Source organism: Oncorhynchus gorbuscha, linkage group LG05 (assembly GCF_021184085.1).
Source record: "Oncorhynchus gorbuscha isolate QuinsamMale2020 ecotype Even-year linkage group LG05, OgorEven_v1.0, whole genome shotgun sequence".
Classification (NCBI taxonomy): domain Eukaryota; kingdom Metazoa; phylum Chordata; class Actinopteri; order Salmoniformes; family Salmonidae; genus Oncorhynchus; species Oncorhynchus gorbuscha.
In genome coordinates this window covers 16,077,379-16,084,025 of record NC_060177.1, presented here as the reverse complement: position 1 = coordinate 16,084,025, position 6,647 = coordinate 16,077,379, and positions in this window count along the sequence as shown.

The window sequence follows — 6,647 nt, the reverse complement described above, 5'->3', positions numbered from 1 at the left end:
GTCAATACAGAATATCAATAAGTAATACATATTTTTCAAAATTTTTATAATATTATTGTCGTATTGGAAGTGATATTTTCAGTATAGTCTATAGAATAAAGTTGTATGTTTACAATCCCTCAAGGTAGAATGAATCAAATAAAAATAACCCAACAAAAATAAAGCCTATTCATACAGAGATAATAAGGAAACTGGAATACAATTACATACCTGTATGTCATACAGGGTAATAATAGGCCTACTCGTATTGATACCCATGGGAAAGAAACTTTGCTGAAAATTATATCGGCGGTTAAACTAAGAGGGACAAGAAAATAGGTCTGCAATATTGTAATGTCCCGGGCTGAAAAATCAATGGGCAGTTAATTGATGTGAGTGTTGGTGTGAGATTGTATACAGGGTGATTTGCAGCCCAGCCGAGCGAGAGACATTTTAAATGAGATTCACCCCAGACGGTCGGACTATACTGTGTTAACAATCACGGGATGAATGACACAAACGGCAAGAATTTTGGGGGTCTGAATTGAAATAAGTGGAGGAATGAAAGCGAGGGATGGGGGTAGGGGTTAAATAAAAGCTGTCCGAAACTCACTCCCACCCACATTGAGAGGGGCAATTAATTGGCAGCACTGGAAACAAATGTATAGGGGGACATCTCTGGCTTATAATGAAAATATGACAAAGTTATTAACAATTATATCATATTCATAAAGCGGGTACTACTAGAGTAAGACATAGACTATACATTAAGATTGAGTCAATAAAAAATAATATGTTGGTTGTTTCACTCAAGAAAAAAGTATTTATTCTTTTGAGTTTGGGAGAATATTTTTGCAACGCAGGAAAAGACTGACGCTGTATTTTGCGCACACACACTCAGTGCGCGCTCACTCTCTCTGTCATGCGCAATCGATAAGCAGCATATACGAGTGGGAGATGCGTGGGCCCATCATTCACTATTATCACTGACATACGTAAATTGATCATTGCTCTGAAAACACAGAGCGTTTGACCGCATAATTGAATAGCATAAGCAAAATGGGCATTTCTACAGCACCCCGAGACCTGTGTTGTTGGTGGATCCCATATATCAGTCTCTTGCAAATACCCCCCCGCGCGCTCTCTGTAATAGAGGGCTTTTGTGTAACACCGCATTCAACATGTAGTATTCACACACAGTTCTGTCGGTTTCTAAACACGATGCCCAAAGAATTACAACTAGTTGGATCACACTTTGAACTAGGTCAGATGCATTAGTGGGCTGGAGGCTAAAACAGAATTATAGAAGCTCTAAACAGCTCGAAATTATTTCATTAATGTAAAGAAACTAGACAAGTTGTTTCACGGATACATTCATGGGGGTTTTCAATCTGTAAAAAACGGATAACGGTCTGTCGTCTTCCCGGTATAGGCTACCGCTCATTACACTCCTCAAGGCATTTACTTACCCAGTAGGCCTACGTTGTATCGGCCTAATTTACATGCGAACAGTTGAAGAACACGGGACTATTTTAAGATCCGGAATTTATCCAGATTCACTTGTGCGCCTCATGAGGATAAAGAAGGCTTTCAATAGGAGATAAACGAGCAAATAACACATAATCAACTGACATGGGACAAGACAATTCCCAGCTGAAAGTATGAATATTGCTTTACTAGAATGTTTACATTTCAGTTGAGTTTCTGTGCTTTACATGACATGCACGCCATGTTAGGCCTACTTCTAAACACGATATAATCAATTAGTCAGTGTTTTAATTTCACAAGCATTTCACAATAATCATGATCAAGATGAATACTGGACAAGCAGAGGATGGCCTCAATCATGACACTGCCGTCCTTGATGCGGATTAAAGTCTTGATTAAAGGGATTTCATGCAGAGACCAGCCTGCTACACAAAGCCATAGTCATTTATTTTCCATGTGCTAACTTGCTAGAATAAAAAGTAGGCCTATGTTACTTCTAAAGGTTTAGAGTATTATACAACTATAACTAAGCTATTCGATGCAAAACCCCCAAGATAACATAACTGTGGATATTGCATATTATATTGTGTCCTTAGTTATTAAAATTATTTCAATACATATTTTGACAAAATAATATTATGACAACATTTATTCACAAGTAAGTTTACATCCTGTCAATCATCTTGATTTTGTGATGTATCAAGTTTCCATCAGCAATAACAGCAAGAGAACTGACAACCCACTTAAAAATAAAAATACAATCATATTTTCTGTCAAACTCTCCCGTGTTTAAAACTCTATATAAGACAACACAATATGCCATTTGACAGGGATCCCTTTGAAAAATGGCCTGCATTAAAATTCAGTACCTGCCTCATGCAGCAGAGAATGATGTCCATGAATTAAGAGATCAGACCTCTTCTATTGTCCTCTAGCAGCCCTGCTACACTTGTCCCACAGATTGTGTCTCCCCATTGTTGCCCTCCACAACTTCCTGGAGCATTACTCCATATCAATAGGAACTTGTTTGTATTTACATGACCTTAGTTGGAGTTACAGTCTCTCCTTTCAGGTCTGGCTTGTTTGAAAAAACAAAACAAGCAAACATTCACAAGTGTCACAGTGGTGCCAGAGGTCATCACTCTCCAGCACCCTGTTTCTCCATTTTGTGTGTGTGTGTTGTCAGGTGAGCTGTTGTCCAGGTACTAGTGCTGAGAGCTGTGGGTAGATGAATAAGTATCTGACCTAAAGGCTTACTACCAATCAGAAGGAGTGAGGTGTGAGAGCAGAGAGCCAACAGTTGATCTTGTATTTACAACCATGAGACACTTAGCTAGAGTATACATGCAGGCTTCAGGATGTTAGTGGGGGAGTGAGAGCTCCTTTCAGCACCAAAAAAACAGGACACTGTGGGTTGGGGTTTGTCAAATTGTTCATATCCCAGGTTGGGTTTAATAACACATAAGGCTATTTGAATGGAATTATTTGCTTCTTTTGATTGAAGTGAGATTTAGAGTATTGTTGCACACACAGGGTGTTGTGTGTTATTTTGCAGGAAGTGGTATTTGTGTGCTCAACACTTGATAAGTGGGTTTTGCTCTATTTAACAATCTTATGTGATAAATACATTTAGGATATTAGATATTTGATTTTAAAAGTATTTGTGTCACATCCATACACTGGACCTCAATGTCTGTTTCTCATTAGTTCAACCAAACCCCCAAGAGACCCAGAGCGTTTTCTCAATAGATAAACAGTCATTCCCAGAGATGCAATCATCAAATACTCTCCATAGTTATGATACAAATTCACTTGATTGTATTTGATGAAACCCACTCGCTTGAGTTGGAATAATGATAAACACCTTGACACTCTGAATACCACCAAGATTCTAATTCCGGAATCTTTCATATTCTTTTAAAACAGATTCTGCTTCCATATGACTTTGACAAATTATACTTGGAAACAGAGATGCTTAGTTTGTTAAATGTTTCACTGGAGTCAGAATTACACGGACACACATCTCTTCAGACATGGGAGTTAGAGGAGGACAAAACACTTTAAATATCTTGAAGAAATCACAGACATCACCAAAAAAGCTGAGTGTATCTATTTTTAAGACACTGGAAGAAAATAAAATCTAAATTACACTTGAAATGATCCCTACAACACCACATACACTCGCGAACATTAAACATGGCGTTTCTTCGGGTGAACCAACCAGACAGGCAGTGTAACTTACTACCCCACAAAAGGCCATGCATGCAGGTAACAAAATGGAGGGAGAGCGAGCGAGTCAGAGAACACCACGAAAACCATACCATCCTCGTAATAAATAACCCTGAAAAGTTCAAACATATCAAGTGGTTTATTTGTAGCAGTCCTGGTCACAAGATGTTTATCAGCCACTGTCAGACAGCCATGCTGGTTGGCCAGCGCTTTAACTCTGTCTCAGACAGACCCTTATTGCTATTGATAGTTAGCATCAGTGTCCCGGCTGAGAAATGGAGATGCTGCGGGCAAACAGGGGCTATTGATCTCACGCTTGTCCCTGACTTGCCTGGAGCCGAAGGAGAGGGATGGCAGGGGAGGTCGGGTGTACCACTACACACCCCCCCCCCCTGCCTGGCACTCCTGGGAAAGTAGGGCTGGTGTAGTGGTACACCCGGGGACTACTGTATATATGTGACAGATAGCTGCCTTCAGTACATTTACTCTAGACACCTTGAGGAGTTATGAGGTTTGAGGGTCCTATGAGGTATGAGGCTTTAAGTATATCACAAGATAGCAACAAAGAGAACTGCAAATCTCCTGTCACATAATTTTGCCCTGTCTTCAATTGTGTTCTTATTCTAGTTCAAATTGTGTCATCTTATAGCTGCACTGTAATTGGTTGCCTATTGTAATAACGTTTAACAGTATTAATATATTACAGTATTACAGGTTCAGAGTCTTATTTCTCGTGGTTGGCATAATGATCCCAATTTACTTGGGTGGACAACAGTTGCCATGCTATCTCCATGCTGGGCCAAAGTGGCGTGAGATATATCAGATGAGTATTTCAAGATGTTCTCTACATCATTCATGTTTCCCCCTCTGCCCCTATAAAGAAAATAATGCCTTATTTTGAACGCCTTTCCATTTTTAATTGTTCTTTAAAACAAGCACAAACACACATTATACTGAACTGAGGTTATAGTGGTTGAAATGTGTCACTGTCTGGAAAAGTAAAGTGAGGAGTAGTAGAGGTCCTTCTTTGTAAATCCGTCTGTTATTTTATTTCATAGGGACCACACCGTAAAGCACTGAGTGTAGACTACACTAAGGAAATGTCTGCAGAGCAATAACAACTAGCAGACAAGGTTGGGGTCAATTCCATTTCAATTCAGTCAATTCAGGAAGTAAACAAAAAATTACACTTGAAATGGAACTGACCCCAACTCTGCTGGTAGATCATCTCTGACAAACGCATTCAGGAAAATGTGTTATGATTAGAATTGAGCATTTAATTCCTCATCATGTCTACAGTATTTCTGTATTTGGCACTGTGAGAGAAGGAGACGATGCCCAGGGGTTAATGTGTTATACTCATTTAGTCCACTAGCTGAAGCACAGTCGGATGTGGGACTTCAGAGAGCTCCCTCTCTTTCCCAATGACTACCACACTCACTACCTTGAGGGGTGTGTGAGTTTATTCAGTGATGCTACAGCAGTGCCATCTCTCTCTCTCTCCATCTCTCTTCCTCACTCTCTTTCACTCTCTCTCTCGTGTCTCTCTCTCTCTCCCTTCTTTTTCTGCCTCTCTCATTCTCTCTCTCTCCTCAGCCCTACTCAGGCAGTGTGTCAGACAGAGCAGAGCTGCAGTCTGCAGACTCTCTCTCTCTCATTGAACAGAACTACACTGCCCTCTAATCTGAGTCACCTCCCAGCTTTTTGGCCTGGCTGTCTTGTCTGTCTGTGTTCCTTTCCATTCCCCTCAGTGTATGGCAAAGAGCATAGAGTGAATCTCCTTACCTTTTCATGACCAGGGTGATTCACCCTCCACTTTTAGGATGTCATAGTTAGCAACGTTAATTCTGTCTAGCTCTAATGTCTGAAAACCGAAAACCTTCTCTTACAACAACAACGACATACGCACATGCACAAAAGTACACTCACACAGGTCTCTTTTCAAAGAAGTTCGCTTTTTTATGACTTCCTCTCCCATTCAGTGTCCCTCCCCTCTCTCCCAGAGTGCCCTGGGTTCTGCTGTGAAAGAGCCTGGGCTATTATCCCACTAAAACTCAAAACCCAGCTTTGTTTTGTCCAGATAGCTCTGCTTTTCTCTGCTCTACTCTCTCGTTAATATTCACAGAAAGAGCCCTGGCTTTCACAAGACGGCTGCTCTCACAGTTTAGCTTCCCCTCAGCCAGCCCAGTAACAGCCCTGTGAGTGTAAACATGCTGGAGGGAGGGACATCTCCTGACAAACATCTCCCAGGACGTGCCAGCTTGGCACCCCCTCGGATCTCCCTGGCCCCCCTCGGATTCCCCTGGCCCCGTCATTCACAGCCTCCAGCCTGGCACTGGAGCTAAACGGGAACGTGAGAGTACCTACTAGACATCACTGCCAGAGGGTTGTGGGCACACACACACACACACACACACACACACACACACACACACACACACACACACACACACACACACACACACACACACACACACACACACACACACACACACACACACACACACACACACACACACACACACACACACACACACACACACACACACACACACACACAAGTCTGCTTTCTGCAGCGGAAAATTGGGAGTGGATGCAGCCTACATTGAGATTAATTACATTGAAATAAGTATTACATTTAATGTAACTATCATAAGCACATTCATATTTCATAGAATCATCTAAGAATTATAAATAATGAATAGTACCATTTCAAATGATCATATAACTAAGCATAGCTACCATGGAAAACAACATAACACTACTATTGTTTTTAATTCAATTTTATAATGTAGCCTTTATTCAACCAGGTGGCTCAGCTGAGAACCGACTGACTATCAAGGTACTATCTTAACCTTGCAGCCTTACACTCCTCCAACCCCACCATGGTAAAACACACACACCATGTGTTAAGTACAGGCCCTATATTTAAGAGCCAAGCGCATCACTCC